General features: G+C 40.3%; 1 long non-coding RNA gene across 1 annotated transcript in view; it reads right to left on the bottom strand.

Moving 5' to 3' along the window:
• Window positions 1-15,140, bottom strand: part of LOC122877581 — a 66,354-nt gene extending 51,214 nt beyond the window's left edge. Inside the window, exon 1 of the long non-coding RNA XR_006378288.1 lies at window positions 14,878-15,140. This is a non-coding gene — a long non-coding RNA (uncharacterized LOC122877581). The remainder of the gene's footprint in view (window positions 1-14,877) is intronic.
• Between the last annotated feature and the right edge of the window lie 1,932 nt (window positions 15,141-17,072).

The raw sequence follows: 17,072 nt of genomic DNA, 5'->3' as shown, positions 1-17,072 counted from the left end.
TTCTGGGGCTGATTTCAAGTAAATTATATTTACATAGCCCAGTTACTATTGATGCTTCCCTTTATCTTCCCAATACTTGCATTCTGCAACCTGACCATTTTGTATGATAAAGCTTTGGGCTTTTGTGAGTTTGTAAGAAATGTTTCTTTCTCTCTCCGATTTGTGTCATTTGTTGCAAGTAGATATGTAATGTCCAGCAGGAAGAGGGAAACAGACAGGGTGTAGTCAATGCATTGCATTAATCTGGCAAGCTAAAAGACAGTAATGAAATAAAGCAAAAATATAGCCTGGAGTTGGGTTTGGATCTCAAATTTGGCAGGTACAATAGGAGGAATCAGGGTTTGAGTCTCAGTCTTATGACACTGCAACACTGCAATAATCTTCATCTTATCAAGTCAATATATTTAGTCAATATCTAATATTTAGTCCTAAAAGTCTTATTTCCTTAAAACAAACCAAAAATCTGCCAGAATTGAAATCTTGATTTTAATGCAGCAATCTGCATTTTTCTGTCTAGTTTCAAAGCACTGACATCAATTTCTAGAAAATGTTTGAAACAAGTTGATTTGTATTAGAAACACATTGACTTTAATCTTACTGGACTGTCAGGGTTTTTTTTTCATTTATTCTAAGATTTTTATTCATTTCTTATGTTAATTCGGTGTTATGTTTGGTCACGCCAATCAATGCTAATCAGGTACTTAAGAGTGATGAGGGAGGTGCAGCCAGAAAACAATGGGCCTGATTACTGATTACTGGGCCATCATGGAAACAAGAAGGTCAGTTTCAGGTGAAACTAGGCAGGGTAAACAGCACTCAGGAAGACTCCCCCCTGAGGGCGGGGCCTAAGCAACACAGAGTAGCTTAAATTTCTGAGTTCTCAGACCATTTTCACAATTGAGAATGACTTCCGGATGGGAGCCAAAACGTCTTGAATTTGAAAACATTGTCCAGACGACTACAACTGAAACCTTTTCTACAATGTTAGTAAGCTAAAAGAGCATAACCCTATCACATGATTTTTAGTATCTATAGTGGGAGATGTAATTGGAACTGTGGGTCTTTTGTAGTGGTGAAAAAAAGCCTCTTCCCTCCTCCACTCCACACAAATATCCATCTTATCCAGTCATTTTTACTGAGAACGAAAAGTCTTAGCACAAACAATCTGCTCATGCAGAAAGATTATGTCAATGGGAAACCCATTACATAATCTAAGTTGTTTTAAGAGACTTTTCTAAAATGAAGACACAATTCTGCAATTTGCATCACATATCACAGAATTATTATTCTTATCTTCCTGTATATCTAACCGGCTTATTATATTACCTAATCATTCTTATACTATGCTATTGTATAATATTATCTTGTACTTTCATACATATTATTTTACACAATTTTAAATGTATTTACATTCCATATTAATATTATTAATTTCATATGTTATATTATTTATAATGCCCCTCACACTGTATACTGTTTTGCACATACTTAACTTTTTTAAATGTGCATCCTGTTGGTGCCTTTTGTCCATTTTTTGTGCTGCTGTAATATGTAATTTTCCTTCAGGGATCAATAAGAATATTCTGTCTTGCTTCAAGACACTGACATTCATTTCTAGAAAATTCTTTCTACAAAAAGTTTTACCACACTGGCAGTTTTCCAATTATTTTAACAAAAACAATAAGACTGTTGGGACTAATAGACAATACATGTTAACAACAAGTACTTTTTGTCTCCTGATAAGAAAGATCTTTGTAGTGCACTCTCTCCTTCTACTGCTTACTATTATTTAATCTCATCCCACCAATCTCCTTGTAAAAAATGGTTATTTTTGGGATTTGACAAACGCAGGAGTCAAACTCCGGTCACTGGTTCCACAGCAGCGGGGGGCTGGGAGTGCTGCGGGAGCGAAACAGATCTGCTGTATTTCATTTAATCTTCCACACAGAAAATTCTGACACCCAGCAAGACAAAAAAAAAAAAAAACATGTTTCTTGGAGGATGCTGTAAAAACGGGTTCATATCGAGGCCGGCGAGATAATGAGAGCAGAGAGAGAAGCAGGAACTTGTTTACAACAAGCTCTCTCTACCCCCTTTCACTGTTCCTTCCTGATCCTCTCTGCTCTGAAGTCTGAATTAAGTCCAACGGGGAGTGCCAGAAGTACAATTATCGGGGAATGATTGCTACCTGTTGTTGACAATGATTTGCCATAAAAATACAATTTCCCAGGTTATTAAATAGGCCTTCCCATCTGAGGTGCAGTTTATTCTTAAACCTGCTGGAGCCAATCAATGCAGAGCGCTCCGGGCTCCCACTCCATTATTTAATTACTCCTCTGTCAATCAATGGAAAACACATTTTTAGGAAAGCCAATCAATATGGAGAGGTGACTTAACTGACGAAAGGGATTGTTACCTGACTGACTGACATACTGAAAGACAGACACACAATACACACACACACACACACACACGAATGTGATACAGTTTAATGTGCCTCTGTAGAGCAGAGTCAACAAAAAAAACACACATTCAAAATTGACATGCTTGCCTGTGCAGTACAAATGTCTACGAGAAGACACATTTCCACAGTGTGAGTAGCTGAAATCATTTGTATTATTGAAAGGAACAAAAGACGGTCTCTCGACGAACATCAGAAACGCTCCTTTAGCCTCTGAGTGGGCGGGCCAGTGTACATGTTTGACTGACAGCTGAGCCAACAGGGACACACAGACATAATGTAAAGTTGTGGTGGGCTAGAGGTTAAAGTGCCGACCATGAACCACAACCCTGGTTCGCGTCCGGCTGTTTGAATGTCATTGCACATATCTTTTTCACCTCATTTCCAGTCATCTCTCTCTATTGTACACTCTCTAATAAAGTTGCACTGGTAACACTAACGTAGACAGTGTTTTGTTTGAATTGGTGTTGAAGAATAAGCAACTAAACTGACAGGTGACACTAGCAGTGCACGTTTCCCTTGTTAAATGTTTGTTTGGTAGCTTGTTCAGCAAGCTGAGGTGCAACAAAAGACAAGTGTCCATACTTAAGAGAGATATTAGCCAGAAAGCTAATGAGGACTGCTGTTCAAAGACTGCTGTTTGACTGTTAAAGTCCCCTTCCAGACACATTTTAAAGTATGTAAAAAATACTCTGCTATGATTAATATTTTGTTAAACATGATTATCTTACATAAAAAGTAAAATTAAAAAAATTCTGAAAAGGGGATGGAAGCACATCTATTCTTTCTCCCTCATAAGAAATTCTGGCTGTATGAATGCCCCGCCCACCACAGAGCATGGATGTGGGTGAGAGACATACATCCATGGTGAGCGAGCGGTGTGCGTCAAAATGGCTAGCGTTGGAGGAAACATCGGAGAGACTCAGCCGTACATGTTTGAGCCTCAGTCAGACTCAGATGAGGAGTCTGTTGTGCACCAAAATCTGCGACTAGCAGACGTATGAGAATGGTAAGTGTAGTTAACAACTTTTATTTGTTTATGCTGTTTGTTAGCTTGTAACTGGCAGTGGCTGACACAGCGTTAGTGGTTGTGAAACATACAATAATATCTGCTACGATGTTACAGTGTGTTCACATTATTATTGCGTAACGTTAGTAGATAGTGGAAGGAAGCTCCAGGGTCTGGTTTGCATCCAGAAACTGCACTCTACCATGTTTGCTGTCAAAACTTTCACTACGCTACCTAGTGCAAACTCTCTTCTCTGTACTGACAAGTCCGCTCTGCGCTGGAGGTTTCAGGTTTCTTTGCTGGTCACATTGCGATTGGCTTTCGAATTTGTGACGTCCCAAATCTAGCTTTCCCAGAGTACGTTTGAATCTCCGATTTTAGGAAAGCGTACAGACATCTCCCCCTTCAGTAGAGGAATGTGAAAACACCTCTGTAGTGACAAACTTTGCAAAGATACAAGTCAGTCAAGTCAAGGTCTGACATTTTAGGGGAATTAAACATAAGAAAAACTCATTTTTGAGTGGAGGGGTACTTTAAGTCAGTGTCACTGTCAGCCAACGACAGAACAGTAGTGAGTTTGTATTTTGATGGATTTCTGAACCCATACCTTTCGTTTTGCAGTTTGGAGAGGGCTGAGTGTGCAGCTCTGACAGTGAGTTAGCCTGCTTCTGAATCTCTGCCCACATCTTTCATTTTTTTTTCAGCGATTCAAATGTGCCTGCTGCTGTGCTCATTAACAGCTGGTTAAAAAAAAAAAAAAAAAAAAAACAACGGAGCCAATCAGAGGAAATGGCAGACAAAATAGTGACAGAAATTTGACAAGTAAATGGCGACGAGCTTGGATGAGATCACCGCAGCTGTACAGGCTGTCATAAGTTGATTTACAGAATTACCAATTCTTAAATCGCCATATTTCTTTTATAGACATAATAAATGTCAACTGCTCCTAGCAACCGTTACTGCTAACCACTAGGGCTGTCACTCTCTCAAAAAATTAAGATCAAACAAATTGGACCTAACATGTAATTTCTTCGAATCAATACTAATGCAACCCATGAAGCTTAACCCTAAACTGAAGTGGCTCCGTTCATGTTGTGCCTCAGGTTGCTCAGATTTGTTGTCATGCTAATGTTACTGTAAGGCAGCTGCATTTTCAAAAGCCAGCAAACAGCCATACCTTTATCCACGATTTCTATCAGTGTTGGCGAATCCAAAATGCTTCCACACTAGTTTGGTGCCGTGTTCGACGGATCGACTCTCAGATGAAAACAGCTCTACTAACTGAATTTATGTCGACTGGAATTGGGTAACGTGAACATGATGTCAGACTAAATAAAGTAAAAATTAAATTACAACTCTAACAACAAGTTGGTTTGAGCAGGCGGAAATGCAAGTGAACATAATCCACTGACAATACGGAGGCTGCTTTTGCCTCCACAATCAGTCTCTATAATCTCGTTGTTTATTTCTCCAGGCCATTGTGTGACTTTATAGTACCGTAGCCTCCCTCACATCTGCCAATACTATGCTTTGCTTATGCGGAGCTGGTACGGGTTTGGACCCATGCTGGACTCTGTATGACAGTGATACATTAGTTACACAGCGGATTAATTAAACTGGCCCCTACTGTTCAGACACAAAGGAGAGAGAGAGGTGAACAGAACATCTCCGATGCTCAACTGACACACACACACACACACACACAAACACACACACACGGTCAACTCGGGTGGTCATCCGTCATTGGCTGGAGACATGAAGAGGGTGTAATAGTTCTGTGACCATCATGAAAGGTGTAGAGTAATTGACCTCTGCTTGGCGATTGATCCAATGATGACAGATAGGACGGATCACATGACCCCATCCGTGTGTGTGCGTGTGGTAATTTAATCTGCTCTCATATTGTTGTTACAGTGTGATCAGCTGACTTTATCCCTTTGTCATCGACGTCCGTAACCGTCTGTCTCTCAGCAAGGCGAGGTGGTTAATGCTACTGTTGCCGTGCCGACCTGAATGCATCATCTGCAGTTTCTCACCCTGTATAAACATCCTCCTGTAGTTCATTCATAATACAAACTCTCAGCCAGAGTCAGAGCACCGTCCTGTCATGATGACACACTGCAGGCAGGCCGAAACACACACACACACACACACACACACACACACACACACACACACACACACTTGTATACACACAGACGTCCAGACCTTTGAGACTAAGCCACTTGTCTGAGCTTTACACACACATATAGAGGAAAGTTTGTCGAGGTGACCAGCAAAGCAGCAACCAACACAGCTGAACGTTGAAGCCACAGCTGAAGTGCTTTAAGCTGCTGGATTAAGTCGGGGATATACTTGCTTTTAACTGTTTGGATGAGCATGATGGCTAGCATGGGCACCCTGAAACCTCTGAACTTTAATAGTGGATGTCTTCAAAAACGCTAGGAACAGCAGACTTCCATAAAATGCAATTAAGCCCGTGAACAATGGGGATAGTAAATCAGGATGTGAAGTTAGTTCAGCAGAAGACTGATGAAACAACAACAACAATGGCAGAAAGTTATCAAGAAAAACTAATCTACGAATCTAGATGGAACAACGCCCTCTTTTTCTGAGGCACCTAACTAAACACGGCTGCATGTTTACATTGTGCAAAATCAGAAGTTCTCAAGGAAACATATTCTGGAGTCTGGTAAAAATACTTTGTAATCCTCCAGCTACACATAGTAAGCAGGCTAGTATGTGAACAAGGACAATTGTGTGGCAGCCAAACACTCGCCTGTAGGTTTGAAAGGTAGCTTTTGTAGCTTGCTTTTCCACAGAGGACGGCAGCTGTAGTGGATTCGTGGCAGTTATAATGGATTCACACCACCCCAGCAGAAAAATCCACATCTCCCCCAAACACATGCTGCTTTACAATAAATCGCTAAAAAAGACTAGTTCAGGCGGAGCTTCGTAGCTATGATTAGGCAATGCCTTAACACAGAAGTAGTGTATTAAACTAAGTTGTGGAGAAACTATCGTTACCAAAATGATGAAGATCTCTAATCATCAGTAGAAGAACCCTTTGGATTGGCATGAGCCCCTGACCTTTCCTCGTGACACGCCGTGAACAAACCAACAAGCCAACTTAAGTTCTCAGAGCTCAAGGTGACATCTTTTGGCATGTTTTGTCCAACCAACAGTCCAAGACCCAAAGATATTTCATTTACAATATAAAAAACAGAGAAAAGTTGCAATTCCTCATATTTGAGAAGCTGGAACTAGCAAATTGGCATTTTTGCCTGATAAAGGGTTTACAAAAAGATTAAGTTATTATTAAAATAGGGGGCCCCACTAGACTTATACTTGTGTTAAACACGAAATGCCACTGAAATATACTGATTTTAAATTATTTTAATTAATTCCTGGAATATTCCCACAAATTCAAGACCAGGGATAATAAGCAAGAATTAAACAGAATGTTATCAGCCCCTAGAAACAAGGAACATGAATACTTTATGTATTTCTCATCTGTTTTTATTCACTACAGGTTTTTCCTCAGTTGGGTACATGATATGAGTAATAACAAACCAGTTTTAATAAACCTCGGTCCTGGAGGCAAGAGTCTGAAAATCTTGTTTGAGTCCTGGGCTTTTATAGTGATTTCACTACTTGTACTATCCACATCTCAAAATTAACAAAAGTTGATTCAGTCTTTGAAGGTTTCAGCATAAGTAAGCCGAATCCACATGACAGGTTCTCCTTAGAGGAACCAATTACACTGAATTCATTATGGAGGCAGAAATTATCCAGAATATTTTATCACAACTCGAGTAACTGTTGCTCCGAGGGACAAGAGTCACTCAGACTCAACACGAGCAAGTAGGGTAACAGTGTTTTTTCAGAAAGCTATTTAAATTTGAAATTAAGTAATTTCATTTAAAAGTTTGGAACAGTGAATTTTGAGATGTTAACTATCGTCCATATTAAAATCAGCTGACATGTTATTTAGATGAGATCTGATGCTTGTTTGTGATCAGACTGCATGTGGAACTACCTGATACGTTCCTCAATGAATCCCACTGTCAGCTCATCCCTCACTGTACACATGACTCCATAAAAAGGTCAATGGTTCACACAGTGGTAAATTGAATATCCAATAGGGGACCTGATCAATTGACTGATCGATTAGCCAGTTCAAAGGCTGATTAAATTGATTTGTAGCAAATTAAATCCCCATGTGGAGTGAAGGTGGCCTTGGCTCAGCACTCAAGGTGAACGCTCACTCCTGCAAACAAGTCAACAGAGACTGAGCGTATTAGAAGTAATTAGAAATACTTAATTAGTAGTACTAGAGTTTATACAGTATACTGTGTGTTCTGCACTTCATGGAGTAAGATGAGCGTTGACGAGAACAACAATTAGAGTACGTCAAGAAAGCGCATACGGTTAAAAATAAACATTTAAATGAACATTTAAGGATCACCACCCGAATGCAATGGATGATATTTTATGTAATATAAAATGTTTCTTACCGATATAATATATCTGGAATGTACTACTGAATATGTCAAACTGAATACACCACATGTGTTTTATTATGTGTTTACTTCAATATGACATAACAGTAGTTGTGAGAGTGCGGCTGTGTTTGTTCACCCAACAGTGGAGACTGTTAGTTACACTGTTACACACAGTCCAGTTTTCCATGACATATTTACTACTGTGTAACAAGCTGATTACTTAAAATTATACTATCAATTTATTTATATATATGGGAGAAAAGTTGTGTTTTGATTCATGGTGATAAATCAGATTCCAGAACAACAAAGTAAATATCAGCTGGTTTGGTGATTTACAATATGATGATTGCAAATAATATTAACTTAAACATCAACACTCTTGAAATGTTTCACCATAGAAACATAAAGCTGCTGCTGCAACACAAAGTAAGCTAGTTGAGCTAGTTGTAAGCAAGATGTACGCTAGTAAACGCTTTGTGCCAAAGATCTGTAATCTGATATCTGTGGTGGATGTGGTGGCGTCAGACCGTATGAGCTAAAAAATGTGGACGTGCGTTCCCAAGTCAGAGAAACAATTACTGAGAAGTAGCACACTTGCTTTAATTCTGAGAAACCTATAAACAGGCCGTACTTCAGTACACAGTATTTCATGCATTAGAAAGCCGGTAAATGAATCACTGCTCTGCACGGCTGAATAAAAGGCCCAATCAGAAATATCCAATTGTTAATGGAGTCTCTCTCTCACACACACACACAGGATCTAATTTAGCATTTCTATAGACTTGAAAACACACACAATAAGGAGGTAGTACGGTGTGACTAGCATGTATTGATTAGTGGACTGTGCATGATTGTTGGTAATCTGACTGCCCAGCTGCTCACACACACACACAAAATACTCCCCCATGCAAATATGCAACTTATATATCCTATAAAACACAAACATCCACACACTCGTGCTCTGAATGTTAACGGTGAAAGCCTGCAGTAATTAAACAGTAGTGAAATGTAATTTCACACACACACACACACACACACACACACACACACACGCTTGAGATCAACTTGGGTGATTTATGATTCTGAACGCAGCGAACACACACACACACACGGATCTCAACACTCGTCCTCCTGTGTCCACTCTACCACCCACACAGTCTCACTTAATAATGATTAATCTCATAAAAAGCCCAGGCGTGCTGAATAATGGATGCTTGTCTCCATTCTTGCAGTTTAAATATATACATATTACCCCATGAATAATTAACACCTTCATTTCACAGCTGTCTCTTAAACACAGGGTGGAAAGGAGAAAGGACTTAGTTCACCACTGCCCATCCTCTCCCGCCTCTGCAAGGCCAACAGGGTGTAGAACGATTTATCAACAAAAATTTGATATTTCAACAGAAATTAGTTGGACACAGCTGGCATCCTCGTTCAGGTTCCTAGCCGGCACACACTAACATCTACCAATAATATGAATCTAACTACAAACACTGTCCTCCTCAGAAAAACAACAGCGTTGGTTGTCTGTTCAAATGCCCAAAACAACGCATGTTTATGAGCACTTCTAGTAGCCATGTGAGTTACGACTGTTGTCTGTCAGAAACAACTGCAAAGTTAACATGACGACGAAACGCTGCAAAACCTCTTACAGGGTTGGGTCAACAAAGCCTTCGACTTGGACAAGAGGCCACTGTTCACATCCCAGTGCCCACCGACAGTTTTCTTGTCATTTTGAACTATGCTTGGGTGCTGTCAGAATGTAGGCAGTAGAAATAAATGTCATATCAAATAAAAGATGACAACTTTATAAAAGGGATCTGGGCTGATTAGACAAGTTAGAAGAGATGGCAAGTGTCACTTGCGCTCATGATGTACATTGATTAAACTATGGATATAAAGTCAACTGCATAAAACATGTCAAAATCCATCACTTATTATTTTCCAACTCAAACGTGTTCTCCAACAGCGCTGTCACCGTGGTGAGAAGGAAATGGCGGTTTGTGCTCTGTCTCATGCACTAGGTGCCAAATATCACTCCAGTATTGCATCCTATCCGTAACAGTTCTAATAGAGCCATTACAGGACATTTATGTAACAGAGACCTATGTTTAGAGGCCAAACCCCCCCCAGCTAGCATGGTTACAGAAAAAGGGTTTTGCTCGTCATGGATCCTCTAGTCGCCGGTTCTTATTACTTTCCTGCCTCCAGTCTCTCTCTGCAGCCTCTCCGTGTTGCCTAAACTTTCCAACAACACATTCAAAAAAGGACAGAGCGACTGCAGCCAGTGGAGATTAAACTCAGATTAAGTAAATTGCTGAACAGATTAAAACTTCTCAGCAGCATTAGTGTTGATACTTGTGATCATCAGACCATCGGTGGGGGAGGGCACTAATAATACAAAGAGGACTAAGACATGGCTTTAATGTGGATGAGGTCCAAATGCAGGAGCAAGCTAATGATTCTCCGAGTTACAAATTATTGCCTTAGAAAACGGTTCCCTGGCTGGTTACCTTAAGTAGGTGAAATTAGAGCGGGGCGGGCAGGACAAGCCTGGTTAATGCTAGATGGGATCCTGTAGAGGTTAATCTTGTGAAGCCAGAACTCCTTCTCGTCCAGCTCAAGAAGGACTGGAGAAAGTCTGCCCAGAAAAAAGAGTGTAAACTAGCGCAGCCTGTATCCGAGGTCAGTGTTCTGATCTGGCACTGTTCTGTTAGATTTGCTAACTCAGCCTTGTCAGAAGCGAGTTACACTTTCATAGCAATAATCTGATGCTTTCACTCAAGTTTTAACTTTGTCACATCATCCAACCTCATTTGTTGGCGACGTGCAAATGTTACAGCACGTGGCGAGGACCAGCAACGGACTCCATCAATACTCCGTAGACAGTCCACTGCGACTCCAACACTATTTCACCTCTCTGAGCTTGACACGATGGAGGTCTGGCAATAATGTTTCATCACATGACTATATTATATTTATAGATCAAATGAAAACGGAAATGTCTGTTATTGGCTAATCCTGTGAATAATACTTCAGCAAATCAAGGAACGCAGCGAGCTGAACACGCTTCCCATAAAGGCCGAAGACAGGAGACGGCCTCTGACGGCTGTTACTGGAAGTAACTGGGAAACTGTAAAAACCGTATTGGATACAACACAAAAAAATACAACAATAGTGATTACAATAAAGATACCATAAACAGGAGAAAGACCAAAAGGTGTTGAATTAGTTCAGTAACAAAGAAACTGGATTCACAAAATAATGGACTGACAGATTAGTTACAGTGTCCCGTGTGCCAGGAAGAACCATCAAATGAACCATCAACATTAAGTCCTCATAGCCAGTACAAACAGCAAGAGTCCACAAGAGTAAAAGAGTCAAACACATAACAGTTGCCAGTAAATTAACAGTATGTTGTATTAACAATACATTAGCAGTGATATTATTATCATCCTATTATCTTACTTATCTGTATATATTTTAATATCACAATTCTTCTGTTTGTGTGTTTTTATTTTCCACACGCTTTGGCAATCTGTTTCCCAATAAAGCCCAATTGAATTGAAAACAGGAAAACTAAATTCTACTAAATGACAATTCAACAATCACACAACAGCTGTAATAAAGAGTACCTGCAGATAATGCTCCAACAAGGAAGTAGATAAAATATGCCTGTTCATATTTGCTCGGTCACACATCTGACAAAATAAATAAATAAATGGATGTATCTATGTCAGGTAAACTGTAACTGTGCCAGTTTGTTGTGGTTGCTACTAGCAACAAAATGTTCAATTAAAACCAACTGCTGGCAGCAGAATAGAGCAGATCATTTCTGCTTTTAATAAAAACTGAATATTATAACCTTCATGAAGGTTTATGGCAGCACTGTTATATTAGCTGCATTCATTTTAGCTAGGTGTCTTGCTATGGCAACGGCTGCGCATGTAGATGCAGTGGCTGGTAGCTCCTTCAAACCTGCTACATTACTATCGGTAGAAAGAAAATAGTTCCTACATGAAACCGCTCACAACAAGGTCTGCGGATTATCTTGAGTGACCGTTTCATGATTTCTGGAAAGAGACGTTGCTGTTGAGTTGTTTAAATGTACGTATTCGGCGCTTTGAGCTCCGCAAGCCGAGTGTCATATAGTTCCATTATATTCGAAAAATGCAGACATCTCTACGGCCGATATCTCCAAAACTACAACTCACACCGAAACAATCTAGATGGATAAACAGCGCTACAGGTGAGAGGAAAAATATGCATTTTTGATTTTTGGGTGAACTGTCCCTTTAAGGCTGCTCCTGGCTAAGGTCTGAACGAAGTGAGACTCAGGCTCGCCAAATCAGAGACTGTTGTGCCCACATCTTTACAGAGACCTGCTCCACGGCTTTGCCCAAACTGAATTCAGCTGTGTCATTTCCGCAGTTAACTTAGAAATGATGCAATTATTTACCAGACATGATGCTCAGAGCAGAATACTTCTGGGCACGAATGTTTTCTGCCCTCAGTCCTTGCTGTAAGGCAGGTCAAACCCTGCACGCCAATTTTCAGTATTCAAAAGGTATTTACTGGAAACCTTCGCTGTGTTTGTGCCTGCGGAGCAGGAATGCACCCAAGGACAGCAGACAGACCATCAACAACAGAAATGTTTCCATTCTGTAGCCCGGTCACGTCCAGTAGCACACAGCAGAATTTATGTAAACACGTATTTTAGCTTTACATAAGATTTTACAACTGACTTCTATTCATAATGAGATGCAGAGAACAGCTGAAAACATGCCTCATGGCCTTATGATAACATAGATAAATAATAAATAACATATAAATAATTGGTAATCAGCTGCTGCAAGTATAATGCTGCACAATACAATCCCGGCTGACGCTTTGAGTTTACCACACTGTCTATGTATTAAATAACAGAGCTGAATTTTTAACTGTGCGGTGCTTTCAGTGGAGCACATCTCACATCACAGACTGGCTGACCAGTCAGAGTGATTTAAAAAATCATTCTTCTGTTTCTTTATTGTCCCAGAATAAATATTCTCTGTATGAATTGACATGCATTGATAGTATATTTTGCACGTAGGCGGGAACATTTCATGTATGCACGTGCATGTGTACAGTACAGGAAGGCTTTGGTGGAGGATGCTCTGTGGGCTGCAGCTGAGAGAGGAAGAACTGTTTCACATCTAATTTAGTCCAAATGTCTCCTCTTACCTCCAAGTGAACTGTAATGTTGGAGTTACCCGTCCAGATTCCACAGCTCATCATCAAAGAGTGACGCTCCAGTGACAGTCTAATGGCTGATGGCTCACAGTATATAAAGGGATGAGTAGTTCCCTGCCAATCCAGTCCCATGCTGTCTTACACTGCAGTATGTCAAACCCAAACAATGGGATATCACTGCGAAAATCAAAACTGAAAAAGTTTGAATGCTCAGAAGGTTGGATTTGGCTAGTTCAGCTGAGATCTGAATGTATAGAGCTGTAAGTTTGAGAGTTAAGGGCAAATTCAAGGACTATGAGAACAACAGGAAAAGGAGAAATGTGTTTCAGGAGAGCGAGCTCTGGCTGCCAAAGAGGCTGCGGGATCTCCTGTTGATCAAAGCCCGTCTCTCTCCTATCTCTCTCCATCTCTCCTCTCGATTTCTCCTCACATCTTTTTTGACAGTATTACCAAATCCCCACGAGTGCCAGTTGGAGAAGCAAATCAAATATTCTGTATAATCTGCTGATGGCAAGAGTGAGAAAACTTCTCATGAACTGCATCCAAACACATATTTCTGACATCCCAGAATATGTATCTTCATAGTCATTAAATACAGCCGGCACAGAGCCGTCCAAGCCAATCTGCACACCTATACAGTATATATATATATATATATATATATATATATATGTAGTGGAAAGCTCTCAAAGCATGTGATGTACCAGTGAATCTGGGCCAACGTTCTTTAACCGAGTGAAGCTGAGAGATGATTTTTCTGGATTTGTACAAAAAAAAAAAAAGCAACTCATCTGATTTCAACATCCTCAAAAAGACGATTTGTGTTGCAAATGAAAATTATGAGGAACGATATTTGTTGACAGCATTTTTTCCACAACGAAGAAAAAGACAAAAACTACATAAAGTAACCTTTCAAAATGGAAAGTTTGATACCATGTGTTACAATTGCAAAGGCAAATTTAAAACGAATACTACATGAAATGCAGAGCACAGTAGCCTCAGGTCAAACAACCACAGCTCCCTATCCAGCCTTTCGTAACAAACGTTACTGTACAGACCTAAAATCATGGGTCTGTGATGAAACTCCATATTGATTGTAATCCTGAGCAGCGTTACGCAATCTTTCCACGCATGATGAATTCATGATCTACTGTATGAAATGAGGCCACCCAGTGAATCTAATCTGCATACAGACGGCAGCTAATATAGCATTTTAAAGTTAGTTTTCGCCGGGGAGGTTTCTCCCGAGAGCTGTGGCCTCCTTTAGATGAAGCATGGCTTTACCAAAGGCTCGTCACCGAAGAGCTTCACTCAGTGACAGCAAATCTCAACATGCCACTACCTTAATTATTCTCTTTACTTAGGGGAACATGGGCATTTAAAAAAAAAAAAATCTTTGCCATGTGCATTTGGGAAAAAGTATCTGTAGGGACCCAAAAGTAAAATACTTATTTATCTGGAACAAGTCTCAAAGGTTTAAAGAGACAAAGAGAGAAAACATGAAGGAAAAATTTGTTCAGTTTCAATAAATCAAACAACAGGACAAAGCACACTGACAGACATCTCTTGTCACTTCACCACCAGCCAAAGCACAAAGCAAAAAAGCTCAAAATACAGCACCAAATCTGAGAACACATTCATGTGGCTCAAAGAAAAAGCCTTCTTACCTGTCTGTGAACATCTCTTTGATTCTTTGTTCCATTCGTCCAACAGGTGGATCACAGAAGAATCAAAAAATTGGCTCCAAAATGATCCTTAAGATAATGATGTGACTGTTTCCCTCCCAGTCCTCCTCAAAGTAAAGTAAACTGAGCGATTTCCCAGTTAAGCAGGTAAAAAGTGGTCAAAAAACAAATGATTGTGTGGAGGGACGTTTAGGAACTACTTCCTGGTTTCTCAGTGGGTCATAGTGTCAGGTGTTTGTGATTTGCCTCCAATCAGTGGAGACAAAAGGAATCAGTGGTGTTAGTCGCCCCATGTCCACCAGGGGGGCAACAGCAGCTGCCAGCAGTCGATCACACAACCCGGTTAAATGAATCCGGTGGACTTTGCAGTGATACAGATCAGATTTGAATTCGAGGAAGTAATAGGACACAGAAACCCTGTATCTGCTGATGTGGCTCTCAAAACACAGAAGAAGAGGAAACGTTCACTATATAACACCCTTCAAACATGAAATGCACCTCGAAGTTTCACATAAGAAGACAAACAACTCAAACCACAGCTGATTATTTAAATGTATTCATGTACACATGCAACCTGTTTTAAACACAGGAGTCAGATATGGCTTTTATAATAATAATAATAATAAAACTTTATTTATAGAGCACTTATCAAAACAAAGTACAAAGTGCTTCACAACAAGAGAAATAAAACACCACAGTGAATGACGAAATATAAAGTAATAAAATACATAAAAGCAATAAAATAAACAGTTCAGGTAAAATCAGGATGAGCTTTCAGATAAAAATGTGTTTTGAGATGAGACTTAAACGAAGACTCTGACTCAGACAACCTAATTTCTTCGGGCAGGTTGTTCCAGAGCCTCGGGGGGCCTGATAGCCAAAGCTCTGTCCCCCTTAGTTTCCATCCTGGACTCAGGAACAGACAGGAGACCCCTGCCCGAAGATCTCAGACTACATGAAGGTTCATAAGGGATTACAAGGTCTAAAATATAGTTTGGAGCCATGAAGAGCCTTAAAAGTAATCAAAACTTTTAAAAGTTGATGAAAAAACTACCAATAAATAGATCAGATACAAGCAAAAGAAATCAGAGCTGGGCATCGAGGTTTGCAGCGCACACAGCCTGAACTCACAGCTCGGGTCATTTACTTCTGTTGTAAGTCTCCTGAAACACTGAAACTTATTTCCTCCTGCCCGTCCATGTGAAGACATGAAGACTACATGGCCAGACGAATGTGCACATCTGACCACAACACCCATCTATGATTAATATATGATTCCAACACCAGGGGCATTAACGTGCTGCTCTGACAGCCTCCACTCTTCTGGGTTCAGTCTTTCCACCAGATGTTGAAGAGCATCAGTGAGGTCCGACACTGATCATCCCAAAGGTGCTGGATGGGGTTGAGGTCGGGGCTCTGTGCCAGTCATGTTCTTCCACACCAAACTGGGAAAACCATTTCTTTATTGTCTAAAATATCGCTGTGTGATGTAGCATTAAGATTTCCCCTCAGTGGAGCTAAGGGGCCCAAACCAGGAAAAACTGCTCCAGACAAAACAAAAGCATGTGTACAGTGGTGTCTACATACTTTTGGCCATCCTGTACTGAAAGCCTGCAGTGCATTATGTCAACATGCACATTTTGGGCCACATTTTATCTCAGAACCTTGACCCACTTTCGATGCCAGGAGATAATTAAATTCACTCCAAAATAAACCCAAACCTCTGCACGCCGGGGGGGGGGGGGGGGCCTTTTAGTTATTGCAGCCCACAGTTGGTGGAGTAAACTTTAATTCTATTTCCAAAAATGGACCAATTAAGCATATAAAGCTAACAAAATATTAAAAATAAACCACTTAATGCTCTACGGTGTACACAGCAAATTGTAAATGCACTTTTTTGTAATTATGTTTGAAAAGCATCGTCCTTTATAAAGATCTGTGTGGCTCTTAATCTAATCAAACAGTGCCCTCCTATGGCTTAATTGGGTAATCTACATTTTAATGCCACCAAACCCTTGTTGGTAATTGAATATATACTTGTTTTCCAGCTCAGTGAGTGACATTGATGAAGCACAGAGGGTGAGGGTTTGTCGCCACAACACTATTACAGTTGGAGAACACCGGCGAGCGCGGAGGTAATGATCGGACTGCCAGCTCAGCTGCACTGAGGAGAGAAA

The sequence above is a fragment of the Siniperca chuatsi genome, linkage group LG6 (assembly GCF_020085105.1).
Source record: "Siniperca chuatsi isolate FFG_IHB_CAS linkage group LG6, ASM2008510v1, whole genome shotgun sequence".
NCBI classification, from domain to species: Eukaryota; Metazoa; Chordata; class Actinopteri; order Centrarchiformes; family Sinipercidae; genus Siniperca; species Siniperca chuatsi.
This window is presented reverse-complemented; position numbering and strand designations above follow the sequence as displayed.